Raw genomic sequence first — 18,646 nt, forward strand, 5'->3', positions numbered from 1 at the left:
GACCCATAGTGTGCAGCACAGATTCCATCACTTACAATGTGGCCAAGCATTTAACAACTATATTGGCTCCGCTTGTGGGGAATTCGGTACATCATGTGGAAAACACGCACAACTTTGTGGATAAAGTGAAACATCTCCAACTGGACCCAGAGGACCTCATGGTTTCATATGATGTTGTGTCCCTGTTCACCTGCATCCTGACCTCTGATGCAGTAGCAGCGGTGAGGATCAGACTGCAGGAAGACACCACCCTACAGGAAAGGACCAAACTGACACCTGAACACATATGTAAACTGTTGGACATCTGTCTGAACACCACTTACTTTCAATTCCGGGGACAATTTTACAGATAGATTCATGGCTGTGCCATGGGCTCGCCCGTCTCTCCCATAGTGGCCAACCTGTACATGGAGCACTTTGAGAAGAAGGCACTGTCCTCATTCTCAGGCATAGCCCCAAAACTGTGGCTCCGCTATGTCGATGATACTTTTGTAACAATCAAGAAACAAGAGCTGGAAACCTTCTCTGATCACATCAATGCTGTGGACCCACATATCAGGTTCACAAGAGAAGACGCTAAGGAGAATCGCTTGGCCTTTCTTGATTGTTCCACGATCAGAGGAGAGGACGGGAAACTCCAAATAGAAGTATATAGGAAACCTACACACACGGACCGGTATCTGCTCTTTGGTTCCAACCACCCACTACAGCACAAGCTGGGTGTGATCAGAACCTTACAACACAGAGCTCAAGGTGTGCCCACCAGCTCAGAGGGCAAGAAGAAAGAGGAAAAACATGTCCGAAATTCCCTCTCAGCCTGTGGTTACCCCGCTTGGGCCCTCAACAGAGTGAAGAGAACCAAAAAGCAGGACAAAAGGGAAACTGAACAGAGAAGGAAGGGTGTTTCTATCCCTTATGTGTCTGGCCTGTCGGAAAAACTGCAGAGAATTTTTAGACAACACGAAGTCCCTGTTTATTTTAAACCAGGAAACACTTTAAGACAAAAACTGGTTCACCCTAAGGACAAGTTGCCGACTCAAAAACAGAGCAATGTAGTTTATTCGATCCAATGCAGTGAAGAAAGTTGTAAAGAACGGTACATAGGTGAGACGAAACAGCCTCTACACAAGAGGCTCTATCAGCACAGAAGAAATACTAGTTCAGGACCTCAGAGTGCCGTGCATCTCCATCTTGAAGCCTCTAATCACTCGTTTGAAGACGGTGAGGTGAAGGTTTTAAGCAGGGAGAAAAGATGGTTTGAAAGAGGAGTCAAGGAAGCTATTTTTGTTAAAAAAGAAAGACCTTCTTTAAACAGAAATGGAGGGCTTAGGTTTAATCTTCCTGTTATTTATAATGGGTTACTGAACCCCTGGAAAGGTAGAGGACCAGGACAAGGACATTTAGATGCTAATCAGGTACTCAGGGTAGTTGAGCCAGGGTCTCACAAAGACAAAGAGGATTCTAATAGCCCATTAAGATTCTGAATAGGCTAGCTCGGTAGATACAAGGGGGGAGTTTCTGTTGAAACAAACAACTCTTTCTACTTCAGGAAGGCTCCTCCCAATGGGCGGGTCTTACCACAGAACAGTATTAATATCGGAGTTCTCGATCTAAATTCTTTTATTGACAATGACTCTTGGATGAGAGTCGAAACGTCTAATTTTTCAAACTGAGTCCAGATGACTACAACTGAAGCTTTGAACTATTCTTTAAAGAGTGAGTTTCCTGTTGCTGAAGGAGACGTGTTACTTCAGGTGTTAAACAGTAACTTCCCTTCGCAGAGACAGTGGACAGTGACAGACAAAACGGAGATAGTGGCTTTTATTTACCTCTGTGTCAACACCAGCGCATACTCACTTTATGATCCATTTAAAATACCGATACAGGCTCCGTTTTACAGGCAGGTCAGCCCACAGCCGCTTTATTACACTTTTATTGCGCAGCGATACGACACACACAGTACAATGTGGATAAATACTGGAGACGACTGGAGGATGTTTCACAATTATCATGTAAAAGACTATAAAAGATGTTTGTTTTCCATGCAGCTTTGTCCATTTGGTCCGTTCTTACACAACCCACTAAGATTGAAACTTAAATCATTAAAATGTTGACACGTTGTACCTTGTCATTTATCTCACCAAAAGCTGATTCATGCAAAATATAAGCGAATATTTGTGGTACATTTGATTAAACTGGCAGCACTTCACAGACTCAGAACTCAGCGTTTCTCTTCTCCCATGGCCCACGTCTTCAGGTACATGACGTGTTCTTCTTTTAAGTGCCTGGAAAATAATAAAAATACTACTTTGGCAATCGTGTAGGTTTATAATTTGACTTTATTTTGACATAACCGTTACCTAGCAGCCAGTTGCATGGGCCAAAGTTCCTCTTATATCAGATACAGATCAAATAAAAATATATGAAAACACCTTTTTTGTCAGTAAATAATGTGTCTTTTTTGGCTTTATTAGACAGTATGTAGTGGTGATGATATGGAGTAGATTATCAAAAGGTTTTTTCTTGACAAACTGCTTCTTGATTGGCGTAAAACCACCATTTATACATCATAAACACCTGTAATTGCACTGTGTAACTTTTCTGCTGGAGGTACTATTACTACTACTACTATACTTTGCGAATGAGCTTGAAAAACACGTATTCTGGAGAAACTGTGGCTGTCCAGCAGCTCATCACTGTTACGTGTTCTGAAATACTGGGCCGGGATTGATGAGGTACTGCAAACTGTCGACACAAAGCATCAGCCAGACGGTACATGTTCAAACCACTAATTACAAGGGAGGATGTCATTTTCTTTTACTTTTTAACTTGTTCGAAGTAAATGATACGAGATAATTAAACCGAGAGGAGCGTGCATTTCAGATATGATGCAAGAAGGCCATTTTCTCCAAAAATACATATAAATACAACATAAACTTGATGTCAAACACTAGATATTTGAGTGCCTGGCTATAATTGGATCTGGAACTGTCAAATTAATACTTTTACAAGCCATAAATATTCACACCATCAGAGTTCTGTCCTTTGAATGTCCATAACAGATGAAAACAATGGTGCTGTTTGGTGCTACTCTGTAAATTAGCTCATCTGTTGTGATGTTTTGCTGTTGCAATATAAATCTAGAGAATTGTTCCATCTGTTCTTCATAGTTTTTCATTAAAATTGTGAGATCATTCACCTCCCGCGACCCGAGCGTGTTTCCCCCTCAGGTTCTCCACAACAACAATCCACACGCCTCCGAGCAAAATGATACCGATGTTCATTTGGCATAGTTTTTTCTGACGCAACGCTGCACTGTACTGAGCAGCTCGCTTCAGCTCGCTTACCTCTCGTGACCCTGACTGTACTGACAAAAGCACAAATATCAATTCTCCAACTATTTCAAAAACTGCAGAACTGTATTTATGTTTTATGTGTGTGATTTGCAGCACTAAAGAACCTGAAACGTGTTGGTAAATGTGGATTGAAGTCTGCGCTCACACGCACTCACCTCTCGTGACCCGGCTGCGTGCCAGCTTCATTAAACATAATCAAGTGTGAGGCTTTTGGTTACGTGCTTCTTTCTGCTTATTAGAACTTGTTTGTAGGTGTCATTTTAGTTTGTGTGTTTTATCGTAGAATATGCTCTGATGATTTTATGATTTTATTCTGGTTTGGGACTTTTACTGGGACTAAACTGAAGTAACTAGTAAACTTCTCATGCAGTCTGCACATTGTAGAGTTCAAAATCATATTTAATCTAACTTGGAGACAGGCATCAAATGTAATTGTGACTTTATGTCAAGTTCAAAAACAACATCCATCCATCTTCTGCCGCTTTATCCGGGGCCGGGTCGCGGGGGCAGCAGTCTGAGCAGGGACTCCCAGACTTCCTCCTCCCCAGACACTTCCTCTAGCTCCTCCGGGGGGATCCCGAGGCGTTCCCAGGCCAGCCGAGAGACATAGTCTCTCCAGCGTGTCCTGGGTCTTCCCCGGGGCCTCTTCCCGGTGGGACATGCCTGAAACACCTCCCGAGCGAGGCGCCCAGGAGGCTCCGGAACAGATGCCCGAGCCACCTCAGCTGGCTCCTCTCGACGTGGAGGAGCAGAGGCTCTACTCCGAGCTCCCCCCGTGTGGCCGAGCTCCTCACCTTATCTCTAAGGGAGCGCCCAGCCACACGGTGGAGGAAACTCATTTCGACCGCTTGTATCCGCGATCTTGTTCTTTCGGTCACTACCCAAAGCTCATGACCATAGGTGAGGTCAGAACGTAGACCGACCGGTAAATAGAGAGCTTTGTCTTTCGACTCAGCTCCTTCTTTACCACAACGGTCCGATGCAGCGACTGCATCACTGCAGCCGCTGCACCGATCCGCCAGTCGATCTCACGCTCCATCCTTCCCTCACTCGTGAACAAGACCCCGAGATACTTGAACTCCTCCACTTGGGGCAAGGACTCCCCACCCACCTGAAGAGGGCAAGCCACCTTTTTCCGGTCGAGAACCATGGCCTCGGATTTGGAGGTGCTGATTCTCATCCCAGCCGCTTCACACTCGGCTGCAAACCGTCCCATGACCGTCCCAAAAACAACATATTCAACCTTATTTTATTTAAGTTTGAGTGTGACACAAAAGGTGCGCTTGTCATGTCAATTGGGACTAAACCAAGGCTAAAACTCACAACTAAACGTGGACTAGACCAGGAAACAACAATGACAGGACCAAACCAAGTCCACATCAGGTCTAAAATGTGCACAATTTAAGAACAAACAAAGACAAATATGACTGCACCCTTAGCAACACCACGGCAACGCTCCACAACTACAACTACATATTTACTAAGCTTTTGTTATGCACAATCGCTTCAAACCTCCTCATATTTTGACCCAAACAAGAGCGTGCAGATTGAATATTCTTTACATTTGCATTTAGAAGTTGTCAACGGCAGTGAGCTTGTACAATGGGGGCGAAGAGCACGAAGCGACATTCAGCAAACTGTTGATTGAGTTGGAATTACGGGCAAAGTGTGACCAAACCCTTCAGCCGTCCTTCTGTACTGCAGCCGTGGACGTGCATTACTATATTTTCTATTTCCGAACAACAACACGTGTCAATAAAAGTTTCATGTTGGACGCGACAGCACGACCTGCTCCGCACACGCAGTTCAAAGACATCGTGTTCACCTCTTGAGCGCACGTCACCCGCCAGCGTCAGACAAGAAACATAATCAAACGCCAATTCCCCCACAAACCTGTTCCCGGCTCACACTTCAAAAGGAATCGTTTGACTCGTGCGTTGCCATGGAGTATAAAGTGGGCGTGTCTAGAACTAGAACGGGCAGGTAAACAAAGGAATGTGCTAACGGTGTTTAGAAGCTTGTTCGGCTCCAAACACTCCTCCGGTGGCACGTCAGGGAGAGATTTATTAGCACTGCCCAAACACAAGAATCAGATAGAGTGTTGTGTGGGGCCAGGGGCGTGTGCGGGGCCCTTAGTCTGCGCATTAGTCACGAGTGGAGGCCTCAGAATGGGCCTCAACACATTTACACTGGTGATTAGGCTCGGCATTATCTGCGCGATAAGAGCCAAACGGTGAAAAGAAATGTCCAAACGAAACTGATAAAATGCCCAATGCTTTACAAACAGAGCTATTTTTAAAAGTACAATGGACATGACTTGTGGGCCAGTGGTGGGAGAGGTAGTGCAGGTTGTTGTTTGAGTAAAAGTACAGGTGTAAAAGCAAAATGATCGCTTGAGTAAGAGTAAAAAGTGTCACGTAAGGAAATCTGCCTGTAAAAGTGTTGACAAACCTGTGTAAAAATGTACTTTCAGAGTTAAAAAGTAAAAGTAACTAGTAAAGAACCAAATGTAATGACTCTTGATAAGGAATTGTGCATATTTTTCACAATTTTCTTCCTTTTCCTGCTCACATTTATTCATATATTATTCATATAAAGAACAAAATGTAGGGATTTTGATAAGGAATTGTGCACATTTTTAACTATTTTCTTCATTTTCCTGCTTCCTTTCATTCATATATTTGTGTTTGCTCGAAGCTGAGACTTAAAAATGAATAAAAGTACTGCTGTTGTGTACTTTCTAACAGACACACGCTCTCAGACACAGATCAGGACGTCCCAGCACATAATCTTCTGCACCATAACCTGTTCTCTTGTTTCGGCGTTTGTTTTGACTGCGTGCCAGACTTTTGATTTCCTGCAGACGGCTTTGAAAACTCACCCATGCATTTCAAATATTTCATGATAAGAGGAACGTCAACTGTCACTGTCACTGTCACTGTCACTGTCACTGTCACTGTCACTGTCACTGTCACTTGCAAAGCGTCTCAGTTATCCCAGTTTTAAGCCGTTTGACTGGATGTTTCCGTCTATTATAATTATAATCAACTTGTCAAATGTTTTCTCTTTAAGACGTTTGCTAAAAATATGTGTTCAGCTGAGAATTTAAAGCAAATGACGGTATATTGTTGACTTTAGTCTGATAACGATGCTGTGTTGGGAAGAGTACTTTGAAAATGTATTTGTTACAGAATAATGAATACCTGTTTTCAAATGTACACGACATAAGATTGAAACAGCTTTTTTGTTTGTTTCACAGTTTGTTCTGCATTTATTTATAAGATAAGTGATCTATGCACGTGCACTCACCATAACAGCTGCTTTTTCTGTTTTTCTCACAAATTCCGTGACGTTTGAAGCCTAAATTGTGTGTTCAAATACTTTAATGTATTCTTCTGATCTTCAGAAAGTAACTGTACTCTAAATACCATCAAATGAATATTAGGAATATTTATTTTAGTTACATTATTTAGTTACTTCCCAACACTGGCTATGATTGTGATAAAAAAAATACATATACATTCCCAGTGTTTGCATAGTCCATAACCATCACTCCAGAGAGTTGACTAAAAAACGTTTTTATCGTCTGAGAAACATCTCGTAAAGTCAGTAAAATGTTGCTCATGGAGTTAATGCATTTAAATGCTTTTAATGCGTTTAAATGCTTTTATTTTGTCTTGACTTGACAACTCAGTATTCACTTGTTTTAATAAGTCAGTTCTTTCATCTTCTGGGAAAAATCTGTTGCAAGGATTTTAACAAGATTGTGTTCTCAGAACCGTCTGTCGCCTCTTTAATGGAGACCAGGAATGGACACGCCCCACAATATATTTCACGTAAGTAAGTAAGTAAGTAAATAAATAAATACATTCATAAATACATAAAATACATACATAAAATACATAAAATAAAACAATATACATAAAATACATGAAATACATAAAATAAATAAAATAAATAAAATAAATAAAATAAATAAAATAAATAAAATAAATAAAATAAATAAAATAAATAAAATAAATAAAATAAATAAAATAAATAAAATAAATAAAATAAATAAAATAAATAAAATAAAAAATGTTGTTGACTGGGTTGTTGCTTGATTTATTTCCCCTTGATTCCCCTATTTCGATTCTGTGCTTGTAAAACACTATTGATTTACTTAAAAAAAAATTCCTGAGTGATAAATTACTCAGATTTTTCTTACAGCTCCTGTCACTTTATTGTCATGTCGTTGGAGTCATCGCGGGGTCAAAGTGCCGTCCCCAGGTGAGCAGGACCTGTCTTTCTGAGAGCCTGCATTAGCCTGCATTAGCCGCTGAGAGAAGGCTGTGCTCAACCAGGATTAACCCGCTGCACTTTCTGGTTGACCACGAGGACACGGGCCTCACTCAGCGCTTGTGTTTCCACGGCTTTTGTGCAAAAACATTGCAGATGTTTAGGTCATTTAAAGAAGCCACTCTTTAGACAGAGACTGGTTTAAGGAGCGGGTGAAACGTGATACAAAGTGAGGTCTGAGCGCTGATACCAGAGATTCTTAAGGATTCACGCCTGTCAGTGCAAATTAGTCACAATGAGTGGGGCAGATAACTAGACACCAATATTGTGTCAAATTAGTCAAATTAGCGGAGAGTGCTTGGCCTTTTTTAGCGCTGAGAACTGAGTCAGAAGGTTTGCTAACTAGCTTAGCCCACTTGTACAAGAGTTACAATCTCTACAGTCTCTCTGGACATTTATTTATTTTATATTTGCAGCATTGATATTGACATCACTTGACTGCTGTGCTTAGAAAGTTAATTGTACATACAAAATACTGCATAACAATAAGTCATTTTTCTATCTGATGGTACTGGCCTGAGGAACTGTCTTTATTATGATGATTATTGTGAATGTTGGTTAGAATTTATACTGATTGCTGTACCTTTCTGAACAGATTCTTCAGGTATTAAAAACAACATATAAATATCCATAAGTGCACGTGCCGACTCCACGTCTCCGTGTTGATGTTATCGCAAAATGTTCTACAGTTTTGCATTAGACACGTCTCTCTTTGTGGACACAGGTCACATTTGTAGAGAGTTGAGTAAGAACAATGCATGTTAAATGCAAGCTAGATGAGTTTAAGGTCATGCTATGGACCATTCAGGAAAACCAACGACATCTCTATGAAGTAGAGCAGAAATGTTGCAGAATGTACCTTTATATTGTTGCATAAAAATAAGCAACAATGATTTGGACGTACTTGGCATCGTTTGTGATACAAGCATCAAGTAAAAAACAAATGCAAAATGGATTCCAGTTCAAATACGGTATTCAAATTGTCACTTTTGGGCTATTCTTCTGTGTTAAAGGTCTCATTACTGTCACCAGGAAGTGTTTCGTCTCTGCATCTAAGAAATGTAACATGACCAACTTTAGTTTTCACGTCACAATCTTAATTAAACCATAATTCACCCTCGTGTTTTCCGAATTACCTGTCGATAACTTCATTCTAACGTCTTGAGCTGCGCCTGCCTCCTCGGCCTCTCCGACCTCACAAGCCTAATGCCATCGGCCCCATAAAACGCAGTAATTACAGGGCATTCTCCCGTCTCTCAACTCATTTATAGGTGTTTTTCCACTTGTTGTAGATTGTGTTGACATCAGGAGCCGCAGATAAGATACGCTGCAGCTCCAGCGTCTTCATATCAGTCGTGTCTCCGCAAAAGTTGTAACCCTTGGTCTATGAGACGGTTGCCCACGCATGTTCAGAAGTGGCTGTGATAGGGATGGGCTGCGTTGTTTTGAACTCGATGCGAGAGATACTGTCAGCTGAAAGATTTATTCAGACTGGTATGCGAGATGTAAATAAAGCCCGCCTCTTTTTGAATAATAAACCCGGTGCCAAAATAACCATAGACACAAAAGCAATGTAAACTCTGGCACTGCACTAAATATGCTCTTCATGAGGCCTACGTGTCTTTTCCCTGTTATAAGATGTTTGTAAAGAGTTTATATTCTGGGTTTATTTGTTCATTGTTACCGTATTTTCAGCACTATAAGGCTCACAGGATTATAAGGTGCACTGTCAATGAATGGTCTATTGTTTTTAATCATTTTTCATATATCAGAATCTGAATTAGAAAAGGTTGTCAATGAACAGAATTCACAAACATAGGAACTTGTTTTGGTGATCCGGTATACAAGGCGCACTGGACTATAAGGCGCACTGTTGCTTTTTGTGAAAATGAAAAGCTTTTAAGTGCGCCTTATTGTGCGGATAATACAGTAATTGGAGGAAAATAATGTTGCGTTCCAGTTGTCCTCAACGTTGAATTGTTGGAATTGTCCCATTTTCGACTTGTTCATTTAAACTGAAATCAAAATCAGGATTCCTACATTTCAGAATCGAAGAATTCCACAGGGGCCTGTGTTTGGTGAAAGTTAAAAAGTATTGATAGCACTTGTATTATTTTCTCAGTGAGCCTGCTCCTGCGCTGCCTTTCAGTTTCTGCAGATAAGAAATGTACTTCCATGCTCTGTTATGCTAATGTTGCTAAAGTCTACACAGAGTCAACAAAGGCAAAAACTCACTCTTACTCGCTCGTTCCCTCAGCGACGAGCCGTTCTATCTGTCAATCAAACCTGTTGCTAACGCGAGCTAAAGCCGAACCTCGGCGAACAAAGGCACCTCATTGGTCAAGGTTATTATTGTTCATCAAACTTTAATTTATGACATTTTAAGACCAGAATGTCGACTCTGACAGCAGTAGTTACAGAGAAAGAGGCGCAGATGTTTCAGAAGAAAGCGAGGGGCCGATTAGCACGCAGGCTCACTTCCTAGCAGTTAGCAGTTAGCTATGTCCACTCACGCATACAGTCTATAGAAATGCCTAATGATACAGTATCGGTGAGTAGCCTGATGGCGTACAGTGGCGTAAAAGTCTTTATATATGGATTATATTGCAAAACTCAAATGGATTATAGTTGTAGCATCTTCTATTCAAACAAATGTAATTATAGAATTAATCTTAGGAATTCATCAGGTTATGTTTCACCACCCAAAGTCGTGCGTGTGGAGGTGAAGTGAATCAATGAGTGACTGTCCTGTGACTCAGACCTTCTGCAGGACGAGCCTCACACGCCTCAACGGACAAACTGACCACCTGAGATCACATGGAACAAGATGGATTAGTACTACTACAAAAAGTATATACGTGCTGTTGTTCACGATGGTTATGGATGTGAAAGATGTGACACAGCATCTCAACACGTTCACACAAGAAGATGCATCTGAATCATAGACAAAAATGTGATGGTTGGACTTGAAACATCAGACCCATTAAACGACTGCGTAAAAGAATAAAGTTAATTATTTGGCCTAATGATTGATGATGATTGAACTACATTTTTTGTGATCATTTTTATTTCAGTGTCAAAAATCTTTCTTGTTACATTTAGTGTTTATGTTGTTTGCTTTTTGCAGACATTTTCCTGTATTTTTTAAACTACAAAGGGCAAATAAACATGAACTAACTAATAATCATGAGTCTAACGCGTGCTGCAGAGATGCTTTTATCAAAAACAGAGCAACAATATCATTTCAAAATGCACAAACTTCTTTTATTTGAAAATAGTTATCACGGAGTCAGTTCAGTTTGCATAGTTTCGCCTGAAGCTGAGTAAACAAACTCAACACACTCAACGTTCATAAATACTGTACAATATTATGTAACTATCCCGTGCATTCTCGCAGCATTTGCACCTGCAGAAACCTCTACTTTGCACGAACCCCGTCACAACGCCCGGCGCAGTAAGCCTTAAGATGACCGGTGCCACTCAAACAGATCCCTGAGAACAGATCACCGGAGCGGATCCCGTCTGAGAGGAATGTGAGCGTGAGTCAGAGTCCTGGGCAAACACAGACGTGTGCCTGAGTCATAACCACCGACACACGTGGAGCTGGACACGTGGAGCCACTCTGACAGGGACAAACCCGAGCATCGGACCACTGCACCTGACCACTGCACCTGACCACTGCACCTGACCACTAGATCAGACCACTGCATCGTACCACTACATCGGACCACTGCATCGGACCGCTGCATTGCTCCACTGCATAGGACCACTGTATCGGACCACTGCATCGGACCACTACATCGGACCACTGCATCGGACCGCTGCATTGCTCCACTGCATAGGACCACTGTATCGGACCACTGCATCGGACCACTGCATCGGACCGCTACATTGGACCGCTACATTGGACCGCTGCATTGCTCCACTGCATAGGACCACTGCATCGGACCACTGCATCGGACCGCTGCATTGCTCCACTGCATAGGACCACTGCATTGCTCCACTGCATAGGACCACTGCATAGGACCACTGCATTGCTCCACTGCATAGGACCACTGCATAGGACCACTGCATAGGACCACTGCATTGCTCCACTGCATAGGACCACTGCATCGGACCACTGCATCGGACCGCTGCATTGCTCCACTGCATAGGACCACTGCATTGCTCCACTGCATAGGACCACTGCATAGGACCACTGCATTGCTCCACTGCATAGGACCACTGCATAGGACCACTGCATAGGACCACTGCATTGCTCCACTGCATAGGACCACTGCATCGGACCACTGCATCGGACCGCTGCATTGCTCCACTGCATAGGACCACTGCATCGGACCACTGCATCGCTCCACCGGTAATGCACCTGCAGCGATCCACACAAAGTCTTCACTAAATGCAAATGACTCATGAATTCACTATTATATCCAACTGTTTGAATTGTCTCTTTTGGGCTGGACCGTATAAAAGTACAATCTTCTGCAGTGATACGGGCGTCGGCGCGTCACATTGTGGGACGAGGCCGGCTCCAGTTGATTCAATGGGAAACACGGCTTTTTCTAATACACTTCCTGGTAAACACTGCATATTAAAGCACAACTTAAAGTCTTAATGGAAGTTTTTGACATAGTGTTACCGCAAAAAAAGTCAGCTGATTGTTCTGTAGATGTTAAAATACAGCTAGCATCGCAGTAGCATTCAGCTCGTATCTGCAGTTAGCGTTCTACACACATTTTGGCTGTTTTTTATTCTTCTTCCATGTCTTCTGGCAGCTGAGCTAAAGGCTAACTGTGTGTGCTTCTGGTCAGCATCTAGTGACACTAAACTTGCTCTTTTACATGTTATTTGTGAGGAGATCAGACAAATGACATTGTTTGACAGTTTTACGGATGAAGATTGGCTTCACCATTCGTTTGTATGTAAAGGAACGCGACTCCAGGGTTTACATCGGCGAGACAAGTGATCGAGTTTGAGCAACAGGCAGGGTTTTCCGTCTATGAATGTCTCTGCTGGTTCCTTTTCCACCACTGACAGCGCCCACTCGCATAAAGTCAACCGCCAATAAAAACAAACTTGAGACGAGCAATGTGTGAGACAATAGCGTGGGCCCAAAGCAAGAATGCCCCTGTCGAGTGACAAATGCAGAGGAAAACAACTTAGAATAAAAAACAGCACTGCACATTCACTTTCTCCCCCCAAAAAATACATATTAAAGGTGCTATGTACAGTAACTTTTCTGTTGGAGCGTTCGTCACCTGCTTGTCTCTGGAATGTTCCACAGTATAACATTCACTTTCCTTCTTTCATTAGTCAGTTGTGTTTACCACTTGTCTCCATGGAGATCGCTACGTTTATGCCATTTTGGGGAACATTCCAGGCAAAACGGCAACATTTCTGCAGAGGAAAGAAGGCTCTGGCCTCTACCAGAAACAGAACCTAGTGCACCTTTAAGACAAATAAGAATGGTAAACGTTGGTTATCCATTATTTTATGAAGCAAACGTTTTGCATTTGAACATTATTTAACCAGGAAAGTCCCACAAAGACTCTATGAATCATTTTCAAGTGAGTCCTGTGGATGTTTTTCATTTCAGTTTTGTTTTACCATGAAAGAAAACCATGGGGAGAATCGAAGATGAAATCTAAACCAGGTCTAAAGAGCGGATTTGTGAATTAAACAGTGAATAATTTGGCATCAAAGAGACATTTAGTATCTTATTTATCTTATCCAGCAGCAGCAGTAAGTTATACAGTGCTGTGTGTCTAGCTCTGGTCAATATTGTAATACATTTTTGCAACATTCATACGCATTCTTAATTCCATCCGAGTGCCACTTCAGTGCGCACCTTCAGAGTGCAAAGGTTTTGGGTGATTGTTGAGATTGCAAACAGGATGTTGGTTCTCTGGTCGGTTCACGTCGTATTTACTGGAGCGATTAAAGCCGAGAGCAAACAGCGTGAGTCACTGAGTCAATACGAGGAATGTCTTCATCGGGAAGATAGAAAGACAAGCGAGTTCTGTTACAAGGAAACGAGTGCAACAAGTGTGCAGTGCTTTTACTATGGGCCCGAGGTGGACAGAAACACAGTATGAGTTTCACATTAGAGGAAGTGGCCATAGTTGTAACACAGTTGTAACAGTATCAGGATAAACAGTATACCATATTTTCTGCACTATAAGGCGCACTGACGATGAATGGTCTATTTTCGATCATTTTTCATATATAAGGCTCACCGGACTATAAGGCGCATTAAGCGAAACAAAACGTGTGCCACACAAAATTGGTCAGTAAAGCACAATCAGAATGAATCCATATATAAGTCACACTGGATTATAGGGCACTGTTGTTTTTTGAGAAAATTAAAGGCTTTTAAATGTGCCTTAAAGTGAATATAGTGAAAATACGGTAAATCTTGTTGTATTTTATCTAGTAGTAATAGTAATTTAGCTGCCAAAGTAGTATTATAGTTTTATTATCGTTGTTTTTTTAATTTATTTTTCCATCTATAACTTAGTGCACTGCTTTTCTGCTTTCATAATTCTTTATCCGTTATCATATTATATTATTAATGATGTTGAAGTTCAATATTTGTCTTTCCATGTCTTCACCTTTGAACACAGTTGAACAGAAATGGCATTGGTGCTTGGTAAACATATGATGAGGTTATACAACATGCTTTTTTTGTCGCGTTTCAGCCTCATTTTACAAAGGAATTTCCAGAACAAACTGTGATGTCAGCTTTGCATGTCAACTCTACATGTTTGCTTTGTCCTTTACCAACAGGATTCACACCTGTCACTGACACAAACCCCTGATGGAATCCTCAACACTGTCGCTGTTTGTGGACTTTCATATTCATAACCGACTCATTCCAGGCTCATTCCAGGCTCTGTCCTGAGTGGTTCAGGATCGGATCTCTGTCTGTGGGAGTCGGATCTCTGTCTGTGGGAGTCAGATCTCTGTCTGTGGGAGTCGGATCTCTGTCTGTGGGAGTCGGATCTCTGTCTGTGGGAGTCGGATCTCTGTCTGTGGGAGTCGGATCTCTGTCTGTGGGAGTCAGATCTCTGTCTGTGGGAGTCGGATCTCTGTCAGTGGGAGTCGGATCTCTGTCAGTGGGAGTCGGATCTCTGTCTGTGGGAGTCTGTGGTTCTCCTCGACGTTTCTGCTCTTTCCCAAAGGGTTTTGTAGATTTTCTGTAGCCGAGAAGGAGGGTCTAAAGACATTCATCCACTTGCTAATTTTCTGTGAACCTTGTTTAATCTGCTTCTCTGCTCTCGTGATTTTGGTGTATTAATATAAATGGAATTGGATTTGGCTACGGTAAATTTACAAGGCGATTGCAGAATGTGTTAATGTTGAAGTGTTACACAGACAAGCTGCCATGTTTTGTGTTTCTAAATGAGTGCAGATATCAAGGCACCACTTCTTTACTTCTTGAAGAATTTATAATAAACCTAAGCCTAATTCTGTTCATCTAAATAGAGAACGAGGGAAAGGTCTTGCTGCTAAAATATTATATAAAGTAGATTTGTGTTTAAAGTTCATGTGCACCAACAACTCTGCAACACACTGTTTCTCTGAGCGGCTTGAAAACCGCGTTATATTCCGCACAGATGATTTGCTATTGAGATGGACAGTTCTGTGTGATACGAGCAGAAGGAGGAACACAGTTAACTTAGAGTTATCTATCTACATGGAGACGAGCAGGGGACGCCACTAAGCCGAGTTACTGGTCAAATCTGTGGAGAGGCGAGCACACTCACAGAATGAATGTTTTTCATGTGTATTTTTTAGCAGCGTCATGAGTTTGGATCCGGCTCGTAACAGTTTGCTGCAGAGTCCTTACTGCACGTCCCCGTTTCACGATGTGCTGTCGTGTTTGGAGAGGCTTCGGCCCAAAGGATCCTTAGAGAAAAGACAGAAAAAAGGAAAACACTTGTAACTGAAAAAATGTCACAATAGATACGTTTTGTGCCATACTGTGGAACATTATGAGACATCCTGGAAAACGTAGTCTAATTACATTCATTTATCCAATACATCAGAATCAATAGTTATTTAGTATAATAAATTGATTGGTGGAAATATCCATCATGTTGTATCAGTGAAATGAATACATGTTGATCTAACTGTAGGATTTATTTCAGTTTGACCTCAATGCTGAAGCTATCATCAAGATGATGTGTTGTAATCACAACATGTCATTCGAAAAGCCTTTAATCCTGATAAGATCTGCTTCTCAGTTGCACAAAACCTGCAGTATGTGAGCATGGGCCAGGTTTCACTTTGTGGCATTAAACCAACTAGTGCAACTAGTTCCTTTGGAACCGTGCGTCAGGTTTAGAAGGAACTAGTTACTCTTTATGAATCTGTGCCAAACGCTATGGAAGACAGAAAGCATCATGTGTGTGGTTGTCTTTATTTACTCATTAAAGGGGTGAAAATCCCTTAGGGGAATGTTGCAAGTTCTGCCCAAAGAGAGGAGAGAAGAGAGAGAAGAGAGAGGAGAGAGAGAAGAGAGAGAGGAGAGGGAGGAGAGAGAGAAGAGAGAGAAGAGAGAGAAGAGAGAGAGGAGAGGGAGGAGAGAGAGAAGAGAGAGAAGAGAGAGAAGAGAGAGAGGAGAGGGAGGAGAGAGAGAAGAGAGAGAAGAGAGAGAAGAGAGAGAAGAGAGAGAGGAGAGAGGAGAAAGAGGAGAGAGAGAAGAGAGAGGAGAGAGAGAGGAGAGAGGAGAGAGAGAGAGAGAGAGAGAGAAGAGAGAGGAGAGAGAGAGGAGAGAGGAGAGAGAGAAGAGAGAGGAGAGAGAGAGAGAGAGAGAGAGAGGAGAGAGAGAGGAGAGAGGAGAGAGAGAAGAGAGAGGAGAGAGAGAGAGAGAGAGAGAGAGAGAGAGAAGAGAGAGGAGAGAGAGAGGAGAGAGGAGAAAGAGCGAGCATGCCCACACTTGGAGTCAGGGGGAGAGAACCTGATATTTAATCTATGTACAAAGCCGCTCTGCAGCGTTGTGTTGCATGTTGTGTTGCGTGTTGTGTTGCGTGTTGTGTTACGTGTTGTGTTGCGTGTTGTGTTACGTGTTGTGTTACGTGTTGTGTTGTGTGTTGTGTTGCGTGTTTTGTTGCGTGTTGTGTTGCGTGTTGTGTTGCGTGTTGTGTTACGTGTTTTGTTACGTGTTTTGTTGCGTGTTGTGTTGCGTGTTGTGTGTTGTGTTACGTGTTGTGTTGCGTGTTGTGTTACGTGTTGTGTTACGTGTTGTGTTGTGTGTTGTGTTGCGTGTTTTGTTGCGTGTTGTGTGTTGTGTTGCGTGTTGTGTTACGTGTTTTGTTACGTGTTTTGTTGCGTGTTGTGTTGCGTGTTGTGTGTTGTGTTACGTGTTGTGTTGCGTGTTGTGTTGCGTGTTGTGTGTTGTGTTACGTGTTGTGTTGCGTGTTGTGTTACGTGTTGTGTTACGTGTTGTGTTGTGTGTTGTGTTGCGTGTTTTGTTGCGTGTTGTGTTGCGTGTTGTGTTGCGTGTTGTGTTACGTGTTTTGTTACGTGTTTTGTTGCGTGTTGTGTTGCGTGTTGTGTGTTGTGTTACGTGTTGTGTTGCGTGTTGTGTTGCGTGTTGTGTTGCGCGTTGCGTGTTGTGTTGCGTGTTGTGTTACGTGTTTTGTTACGTGTTGTGTTGCGTGTTGTGTTGCGTGTTGTGTTGCGTGTTGTGTTATGTGTTGTGTTGCGTGTTGTGTTGCGTGTTGTGTGTTCTGTTGCGTGTTGTGTTACGTGTTGTGTTGCGTGTTGTGTTGCGTGTCGTGTTGCGTGTCGTGTTACGTGTCGTGTTGCGTGTCGTGTTGCGTGTCGTGTTACGTATCGTGTTGCGTGTCGTGTTGCGTGTCGTGTTGCGTGTCGTGTTACGTGTTGTGTTGTGTTGCATGTTGTGTTACGTGTTGTGTTGCGTGTTGTGTTACGTGTTGTGTTGCGTGTTGTGTTGCGTGTTGTGTTGCGTGTTGCATGTTGTGTTGCATGTTGTGTTACATGTTGTGTTGCATGTTGTGTTGCATGTTCTGTTGCATGTTCTGTTGCATGTTCTGTTACGTGTTCTGTTACGTGTTGTGTTGCGTGTTGTGTTGCGTGTTGTGTTACGTGTTGTGTTACGTGTTTTGTTACGTGTTGTGTTACGTGTTGTGTTGCGTGTTGTGTTGCGTGTTGTGTCACGGGTTGTGTTGCGTGTTGTGTTGCGTGTTGTGTTACGTGTTGTGTTGCGTGTTGTGTTGCGTGTTGTGTTGCGTGTTGTGTTACATGTTGTGTTGCACGTTGTGTTACACGTTGTGTTGCGTGTCGTGTTGCGTGTCGTGTTGCATGTCGTGTTGCCTGTCGTGTTGCGTGTTTTGTTACGTGTTTTGTTACGTGTTTTGTTACGTGTTGTGTTGCGTGTTGTGTTGCGTGTTGTGTTATGTGTTGTGTTGCGTGTTGTGTTGCGTGTTGTGTTGCGTGTTGTGTTGCATGTTTTGTTAAATGTTGTGTTACATGTTGTGTTACACGTTGTGTTGCACGTTGTGTTACACGTTGTGTTGCATGTCGTGTTGCATGTTCTGTTACATGTTGTGTTACATGTTGTGTTACATGTTGTGTTACATGTTGCGTTGCATGTTGCGTTGCATGTTGTGTTGCATGTTCTGTTACATGTTCTGTTACATGTTGTGTTACATGTTGTGTTACATGTTGTGTTACATGTTGCGTTACATGTTGCGTTACATGTTGCGTTACATGTTGTGTTGCATGTTCTGTTACATGTTCTGTTACATGTTGTGTTACATGTTGTGTTACATGTTGCGTTACATGTTGCGTTGCATGTTGCGTTACATGTTGCGTTACATGTTGTGTTGCATGTTGTGTTACATGTTGTGTTGCATGTTGTGTTACATGTTGTGTTACATGTTGCGTTACATGTTGCGTTGCATGTTGCGTTACATGTTGTGTTACAT

General features: G+C 42.3%; 1 long non-coding RNA gene across 1 annotated transcript in view; it reads right to left on the reverse strand.

Annotated features, from left to right (window-relative positions):
* Nucleotides 1–3,836: 3,836 nt before the first annotated feature.
* The window catches only part of LOC140356062 (uncharacterized), a 334,871-nt gene continuing 320,061 nt past the window's right edge, over nt 3,837–18,646 (reverse strand). The window contains exon 2 of the long non-coding RNA XR_011926053.1: nt 3,837–3,893. This is a non-coding gene — a long non-coding RNA (uncharacterized lncRNA). The remainder of the gene's footprint in view (nt 3,894–18,646) is intronic.

This window comes from Eucyclogobius newberryi, unplaced genomic scaffold (assembly GCF_026437365.1).
Source record: "Eucyclogobius newberryi isolate DKJ021-1_F unplaced genomic scaffold, fEucNew1.0.hap1 SCAF_12, whole genome shotgun sequence".
Lineage (NCBI taxonomy): Eukaryota > Metazoa > Chordata > Actinopteri > Gobiiformes > Gobiidae > Eucyclogobius > Eucyclogobius newberryi.